Raw genomic sequence first — 10,000 nt, forward strand, 5'->3', positions numbered from 1 at the left:
CATTTCTTTGGCCACAGACACTCAAGGAAGTTTTCGGGTCAAAGTTGCAGATGGTGTTTTTGGGTCTAGAACAATTACAATAAGTTTGTCTTTGACTGTTTGTGATTCTCGGGAAGTGTTTTTACATATATTCTGTGCAATGAGTAAAAAAAAAAAAAAAAAAAAAAAAAAAAATAGATTTAGAGAAAATACATTTTCACGATCTATATCAACAGAAATGATGCTTCAATTGTGTCACTGCTTTAGATTGTTTGTGAAAATGCTAATTCTCTACTTAATACCTATGTCTTCTTTTTCCCATAAGGTGAGACTGATTACACCACTTCTGACTCCCCAAGATATGAAAGTTCCAGACCAGACGCAATACATCTTGACAGTTCGGCCCCGGACAGAGCAAGACATGACAATGACAGTACTGGATCTGACATGACCCGACAGGATTCTGTTTTGCAGGACAAGAGCCCACCCTCTCCTACCATTCCTGGACTGACTGCTCAACAGGACCCAGGGCAACAAAGTCAACCTATTCTCCAAAACGTCACCACTGTAGTCTTACCAATGAACTTGAATGCTATCCTTTTATCCGCTCTTACTTCACTTTATTCCGGTTTTCGTCTCGGGGAACATCACCAAAAGACACATTTTCCTGGGGTCATCATTCATTCAGGAGACCTGGTTCAGGCTTACCCTCTTCTTCGCCCTTTCCAACCACCTGACACGGGCCAGAGCGCCATCTCCGTCACAGCCTCTCCTTCCTCATCCCTCCCCTTTCTTGACGCAGACGAAGACAGAGGACAAGACGAGCAGGCTGAGGTAGAGAGTCAGATTCTGTCCCACAGATATCTCGATCTGGGAGATGATTATAAATTTCCTGAAAGGCCGAGGGATATTAAGACCTCTCAAGATCTTAGTGACTATTCTAGAAAAACAGACACAGCACGAGAAACAGAGAACATTCTGAGAGGCGAGAGTGTAGGAGTCTCTGACGAGTCAATAGGTAGTCGTAGCTTTAAACTCGACATAACTTTAGGTAGTGACAGCGTTCCCATCAAAAGTAATTTTGGACCGTTTTTAGGCTCCTTTGATGAAAAGTTTGTCAATTCCAATAGCGATAGTGCAACAAATATAGTAATATATAATAGCCTGAAAGGAGAATATTATAGCAGTAATAATTCAGGAAGAAATAAAAATGGATATAATGAATCTGTTGAGGTTGATGAGGGGAAACAGGACAGATCAGAAGAATTTGATGATAATCAGGCAGCTGTTGTAAATTTGGAATTGGAGAAAGACAGCTTAAAATATCCAGAACACAATACTGAACATGTAACTATAAGCACAAATGTTGTTCCACAAAGAATCACAAGCCAAACAACCTCTGCACCTACTAATAAAGTGAGTCACAGATATAGGTATGTAGCTGAATTTCACATGATTATGCATGAACTGGGTAATAGGATAGCACAGGCAGATAATAAATTTAGTGCACCACCAGAAAGTAAACCAAACATTTCTCACGCAATACAACACGTAGTCCAAAAACTTGCCTCTTTTACAAATGCTATTTCCAAAGCTGCTCTGACAGAGCTTGAGATACTACAGTTAATATCAGTCATTAGAGACTATCTTGGAGATTACAAAGCAAAAACTGAATCCACTGATACCAAACAACACAGTGATAAGTATCGGGGGTCACATCACTCACATGAGGGTTATGAACCGGGTGAGCAGTTGTATCCTTACGATGATCATTACTGGTCATCATTAGGGGTATCAAACTCGAAACTAGGTGCCAACAAAGGTAGTTCCTCACAGTCAATACATCAAGAGACAAGTAATAAACAGTCTGATAAGATTCCAGATGATACTGACAATGATCATAATAATAAATACAGAGGATCACATTATTCACAGCAGAGATATCAACCAGGAGAACAATTACACATAAACTGGACATCGCTTGCAGCATCCAATTCACAATCTGGTTCTTCACAGCCAGTGATTCAGCAAGAACAATATATCAATCCAGTTATAACTAGTGGTCCATTCCTTTATAAGAATGGAACTGTGGTATTCTATGGTGGAGTCCCAGATTTTGGCATAAGAACAGCTCTGCAGAAATTGCATGATATCCTCATGGATAAATTACATAATCTACATCAGACTCCCTCAACACCAAGCACAAGTACTCTTCCTCCAACCACTTCCGCATCAACCAATGATAAACTTCCCAATTCAGAACTGAAAGTAAGTTTTAACAATGGGATTCCAGTAATTACTAGTGATAGAGGTAGTATCACTAGTGCCCTAATTTCTTTATTGCAAGAGGCAACAAACACTATTGTAGATGAAGTTATGACTACCATAGATCATAATAAGAAACCTGAAATTTCAGTTCCAGACGAAAAACAAGCTCTACCACACTCTGAATCATATGTGCCAAATAATAAAAATGAGTATATTCAACCTCAAATCTATGATTCCTTTCAAGCTAAGGAAGAAGGAATTGCAACAGAAAGCGGAATAAATGTGCAGCCTCCAGAATCATTAAGTTATGCATTTCCAGCACTTTTAAGAACTGAATTATTACCAGACAGCAACATAACCACAAATGATTCTTCAGATTTAGACTCTGATTTAAGGACAACAAATAACAGTAATCTAATTAAGTCTCCCCCGGGCTACTATAGCTTCATTCTTGAACCACGAGAACCTGCCGACTTCAGTACTGAAGCAGATGATGCAAGTACCTACACTGAGCTTCCAGAGAACCGGATTGAGGACCTGGCAATTAATTATGAAGCACCAAAGCCATCGGTATCAATACAAGTGACCCAGAGTCAAAACCAGAACCAAAATCAGGGTGTAGGGCTTTGGCATCCTGCTTCATCATCTTCCTTCATAAAACCTGTTAGCCAAGAGTCTGGAACATTAGCGACAAATGCCCTTCAGGGGTTGATGCAGATTCTAGGATTTGGTTCAGGACAATCCATTGGTTCTGGAGGGAACTTGGATGGGATTTTGCCATCTTTTTTTATCAACCAGCTAAATAGTTCTGGGGTGGGACAGCTAGGATTTCTCCCTAACACTGGCTCAGGAGTTGGCTCTGGAAGTAACCCTTATCTTATAATTACTGATGGGTCTGGAACTGGAATAAATGGGCAATACTTGATTTTCCAAGGCCTATCCACTTCCTCTGGCTCAGAGAAACCTTCCATTCTAATACCAAATTATCCTCCAGGATATGGAACAGAGGCAGGGCAACTTGGTTCAACATCAGGGTCAACTGGAGGTACCGGTGGCATTTCTGGTTTGGGAGATCAAGCCCCTTATGTAGTGATTCAGGATCAACTTGGCCAATATACTGTTATTCCAAACCCAGGGTATGATAATAGTGGCACTTCTGATAACACCCAGCCCCAATATATTGTCATTCCAGATCAATCAGGTGGTTCAAGTTCAGGGTCTGGAAACCCATACATAATCATTCCAAGTCAGGTAGGTGGCTCAGGCAGTGGTTTTGGAACACCATACATTGTTATTCCAAGCTCCAGTGATGGGTCTGGAAATACTCTGCCCCCATACATTGTCATCCCAAGCCAGCCAGATGGTACAAGTAGTAGTTCTGGAACCACCCAGCCTCCATATACTATTCCAGGACAACCAGAGTCGAGTGGTGGTTCTGGAACTACCCAACCTACTTACATTATTGTTCCAAGTCAGCCAGATGGTTCTGGAACCACCCAATCTCCATATATCATTGTTATAGGTCAACCAGATGGATCTAGCAGTGGTTCTGGAAGCACACAACCTCCATACATCATTGTTCCAAGTCAGCCAGATGGAAGTAGTAGTGGTTCAGGAACCACTCAACCTCCATATATCATAGTTCCCAATCAGCCAGATGGTTCTGACAGCAATTTTGGAACCATCCTACCTCCCAATATTCCAAGCTGGCCAGACGGAACTAGTGGTTCTGGAGCCACCTCCCCCCCATACATTATTATTTTGAGTCAGCCAGATGGCTTAAACAGTGGTTATGGAACCACTCAACCTCCATACATTATTGTTCCAAGTCAGCCAGATGGAACCAGTAGTGGTTCTGGAACCACCCAACCTGCATATATTATTGTCCTAAATCAGCCAGATGGCTCTGATGGTAGTTCTGGAACAACCCAACCTCCATACGTCATTATTCCAAGTGTACCAAATGGAACCAACAGTGGGTCTGGAACCACCCAACCTCCTTATATTATTATTCCAAATCAGCCAGATGGAACCAGTAGTGGATCTGGAACCACCCAACCTCCTTATATTATTATTCCAAATCAGCCAGATGGAACCAGTAGTGGATCTGGAACCACTCAACCTCCTTATATTATCATTCCAAATCAGCCAGATGGAACCAGTAGTGGATCTGGAACCACTCAACCTCCTTATATTATCATTCCAAATCAGCCAGATGGAACCAGTAGTGGATCTGGAACCACTCAACCTCCTTATATTATTATTCCAAATCTGCCAGATGGAACCAGTAGTGGATCTGGAACCACTCAACCTCCTTATATTATTATTCCAAATCTGCCAGATGGAACCAGTAGTGGATCTGGAACCACTCAACCTCCTTATATTATTATTCCAAATCTGCCAGATGGAACCAGTAGTGGATCTGGAACCGACTCAACCTCCTTATATTATTATTCCAAATCTGCCAGATGGAACCAGTAGTGGATCAGGAACCACTCAACCTCCCTATATTATCATTCCAAATCAGCCAGATGGAACCAGTAGTGGATCAGGAATTACCCAACCTCCTTATATAATCATTCCAATCCAGCCAGATGGAACCAGTAGTGGGTCAGGAACCACCCAACCTCCTTATATTATTATTCCAAATCTGCCAGATGGAACCATTAGTGGATCAGGAACCACCCAACCTCCTTATATTATCATTCCAAATCAGCCCGATGGAACCAGTAGTGGTTCTGGGACCAGCCAGCCTCCATATGTTATTGTCCCAAGTCTGCCAGATGGAACTAGCAGTGGTTCTGGAACCAACCTTGTTATTCCAAGTTTACCTGGGACATCCACTAGTGGAACTGGTACCCAATATCCATATATAGTTATTCCAAATCAATCTGGAAGCACCAGCAGTAGTTCTGGAATTCAGTCTCCATACATTGTCGTTCCAAGCCAACCTGGGGGTTCAACAACAGGTACTGCAACAACTGGTTCCATCACTGAACCAGGGGTGCAGCCTCCCTTTGTCATATTTCCAAACTATCCCAATGGTTCCACTGGTGCTTCGGGGAGTGGTCCTCTGTACATCGGCATACCAGATGAATCTGGAAAACCGCCAACTAGTCCCACTCATGTGTTTATTCCCACTGGTAACTACACTCCTGGTTCAGGCCTTGTGCCAGGAACAATAATTGCACTTACCACACCATCCTCTGGGAGCACAACACACACTACTGCTATTCCTACACAGACAACAACTACGCAGGCATCATCAATATTAGCACCAACAACTTCCCCATCAACACTTCCTCCAACAACTCTACCGTCAACGACACTGTCTCCAACACTTCCTCCAACAACACTACCTCCAACATTGCCACCAGCACTGCCTCCAACATTGCCACCAACAACACCACCTCCAACACTTCCTCTAACAACACTGCCACCACCAACACTACCTCCAACAACTCTACCGGCACCAACACTACCTCCAACAACATTGCCACCAACACTACTTCTCAAACACTACCTAAAACATTGCCAACAACACACTACCACCACAACCTACCAACACACTCTGCCAACACATGCCTCCAACAACACTGCCCAAACATCCTCAACAACACTTCCTCCAACAACACTCCTCCACACACTGCCTCCAACACTGCTCCTCCAACAACATCACCCAACAACCTGTCTCACAACACTCCTCCAACAACACTGCCTCCAACAACATGCTCCAACACACTACACCAACACTGCCTCCAACAACATGCCTCCAACAACATTGCCTCCACAACACTACCTCCACAACACTATCCAACAACACTACCACCAACAACACTGCCTCCAACAACACTACCACCAACACTGCCTCCAACAACACTGCCTCCAACAACATTGCCTCCAACAACACTGCCTCCAACAACACTAACACCAACATTGCCTCCAACAACACTAACACCAACATTGCCTCCAACAACACTGCCTCCAACAACACTAACACCAACATTTCCTCCAACAACACTGCCTCCAGCAACACTGCCTCCAGCAACACTGCCTCCAACAACATTGCCTCCAACAACACTGCCTCCAACAACATTGCCTCCAACAACACTACCTCCAACATTGCCTCCAACAACACAACCACCAACACTGCCTCCAACAACACTACCAGTAACATTGCCTCCAACAACACTGCCTCCAACAACATTGCCTCCAACAACACTACCTCCAACATTGCCTCCAACAACACTACCACCAACACTGCCTCCAACAACACTACCAGCAACACTGCCTCCAACTACACTACCTCCAACATTGCCTCCAACAACACTACCTCCAACAACATTGCCTCCAACAACACTACCACCAACACTGCCTCCAACAACATTGCCTCCAATAACATTGCCTCCAACAACAATGCCTCCAACAACACTACCTCCAACATTGCCTCCAACAACACTACCACCAACACTGCTTCCAACAACATTACCTCCAACAACACTGCCTCCAAAAACATTGCCTCCAACAACATTGCCTCCAACAACACTGCCTCCAACAACATTGTCACCAACAACACTGCCTCCAACAACACTACCACCAACACTACCTCCAATATTACCTCCAACAACACTGCCTCCAACAACATTGCCCCCAACAACACTGCCTCCAACAACCCTGCCTCCAACAACATTGCCTCCAACAACACTGCCTCCAACAACATTGCTTCCAACAACATTGCCTCCAACAACATTGCCTCCAACAACACTGCCTTCAACAACACTGCCTCCAACAACACTGCCTCCAACAACACTGCCTCCAACAACACTACCACCAACACTGCCTCCAACATTGCCTCCAACAACACTGCCTCCAACAACACTGCCCAACAACAAAACACTGCTCCAACAACACTGCCTCCAACAACACTGCCTCCACAACACTACACCAACATTGCCTTCCAACAACTACAATGCCTTCCAACAACACTGCCTCCAACACCACTACCTCCAACACTCCTCCAACAATCTCAAACACATGCCTCCAACAACACTGCCTCCAACAACATGCCTCCAACAACACTGCCCTCCAACAACATTGCCTCCAAACACACACGCTCCAACAACACTACCACCCACACAACACTGCCTCCAACAACACTCCAACAACACTGCCTCCAACAACACTGCCTCCAACAACAACACTGCCCAACATCTCAACAACATGCTCCTCAACACAACACTGCCTCCAACAACATTCTCCAACAACACTGCCTCCAACAACACTGCCTCCAACAACATTGCAACTCCCAACATTGCCTCCAACAACTCCAATCTCAACAACACTGCCTCCAACAACACTACCAGAACATTGCCTCCAACAACACTGCCTCACAACATGCCTCCAACACACTACTCAACTTGCCTCCAACAACACTACCAAACACTGCTCAAAACACTACCAGCAACACTGCCTCCAACACATACTCCAACATTGCCTCCAACAACACTACCTCAACAACATTGCCTCAACAACACTACCACCAACACTGCCTCCAACAACATTGCCTCCAATAACATTGCCTCCAACAACATGCTCCAACAACAACTCTCAACTTGCCTCCAACAACACTCCACAACTGCTCAACAACATTACCTCCAACAACACTGCCTCCAAAACAATACCTCCAACAACATTGCCTCCAACAACACTGCCTCCAACAACATTGTCACCAACAACACTGCCTCCAACAACACTACCACCAACACTGCCTCCAACATTACCTCCAACAACACTGCCTCCAACAACATTGCCTCCAACAACATTGCCTCCAACAACACTGCCTCCAACAACATTGCCTCCAACAACACTGCCTCCAACAACATTGTCTCCAACAACACTGCCTCCAACAACATTGCCTCCAGCAACACTGCCTCCAACAACATTGCCTCCAACAACACTGCCTCCAACAACACTGCCTCCAACAACACTACCTCCAACAACACTGCCTCCAACAACATTGCCACCAACAACACTGCCTCCAACAACATTGCCTCCAACAACACTGCCTCCAACAACATTGCCTCCAACAACATTGCCTCCAACAACACTGCCTCCAACAACATTGCCTCCAACAACACTGCCTCCAACAACACTGCCTCCAACAACACTACCTCCAACAACACTGCCTCCAACAACATTGCCACCAACAACACTGCCTCCAACAACATTGCCTCCAACAACACTGCCTCCAACAACATTGCCTCCAACAACATTGCCTCCAACAACACTGCCTCAAACAACATTGCCACCAACCACAACGCCCACTACAACCTCCACAACCACAACCTCCACAACCACAACGCCCACTACGACAACCTCCACAACCACAACACCCACTACGACAACCTCCACAACCACTACCACGAGAAAAACAACAACAACAACGAGACGGCCCTTGATCCCCATAAACCCCCACAGGTCAGAGGTCACGGACTCCGCCCCCCCTTTCCCTGGAGTTCTCCCTGGGGTCCATCGCACGCAGTCACAAACAGCCGTGGGTTTGGCGCAGGTCCCATCAGGTCAAACTGGGTCATTCTGGGGTTCTGTCTTGCCGTCTGCTAAAGATAAGGTGGATACAGGAGGTTCTGATCACCATATGGGGTCGGGGTATAGTATGCCAGGTCATATGGGTCACGGAGTGCAAAGGGACGAGATTCGAGGCCAAGTGAATGGTCGTCAGAGAGGTAACGATAGGTTTAGTGGCTGGGCGAGGGGGTTGCTGGGACGATCGGCTCGGAATGAGCTCTTGTAATAGAAATATGCAAATACTGATATATTAATATGCATATGTATGTATATATATATATGAATATGCATATATATATATATATATATATATATATATATATATATATATATATATATAACGCGTATACAACAGCGCGTGAAAAATTAAATGAAACACGAAAAAAGAAAATGTAAAGAAATATATCACACTATACTTTTTTTGGAAGTATAGTGTGTATAACTAATGTGTGTTATGATTACCATAACTGTTGTATACATTTCCTTACCCAAATCATGCGCCTGGGAGCACTATTTTAGCAGTGTAACATGCAGCTTGGGCATTACCTCTATGGATTTTTCTCTGAATAGGATTTGCCAGTTTTCCATATATCTTTTTCGTATTTTGATACTCATATTTAGCATAAGCTCTAAACCCTATATACCGCTAGCATATATATATATGTGTGTGTGTGTGTGTGTGTGTGTGTGTGTGTGTGTGTGTGTGTGTGTGTGTGTGTGTGTGTGTGTGTGTGTGTGTGTGTGTGTGTGTGTGTGTGTGCATGTGTGTGCATGTGTGTGTGTGTATGACTTTGCGCAGATGTGTGTTTGTAACACCTTACTTAACACCTGGCTTATCATTTTAATCATCTGAATCTGAATCTGTATATTTCCAATACCTTCCACCCATTTTGTTATATATCTGTTCAATATCATCAATATAAGTTTCATCATGTATTCCATAGCTTTGGCTTCGCCGGTAATGGTAACTATAATGATGATGTGGACAATGTCAAGAATTCTGGTGATTTTTAAAATAATTTTAGTATCCATAGCATATATTCTTTGGTGTTTATGCAGATACTTATGATCGATTATTATTATTAGCAGAATCAAGCATTATCTAAGTCACCATCGTCACCATCAATATCATTAATAGTTGTTATCATTCGCATCATCTTCATCGTCA

At 44.0% G+C, this 10,000-nt stretch overlaps 1 protein-coding gene across 1 annotated transcript in view; it reads left to right on the forward strand.

The window, feature by feature from the left end:
* LOC125031261 (mucin-5AC-like) overlaps positions 1 to 10,000 on the forward strand; it is a 27,081-nt gene that overhangs the window by 14,843 nt on the left and 2,238 nt on the right. The window lies entirely within an intron of this gene.

Source organism: Penaeus chinensis, chromosome 12 (assembly GCF_019202785.1).
Source record: "Penaeus chinensis breed Huanghai No. 1 chromosome 12, ASM1920278v2, whole genome shotgun sequence".
NCBI classification, from domain to species: Eukaryota; Metazoa; Arthropoda; class Malacostraca; order Decapoda; family Penaeidae; genus Penaeus; species Penaeus chinensis.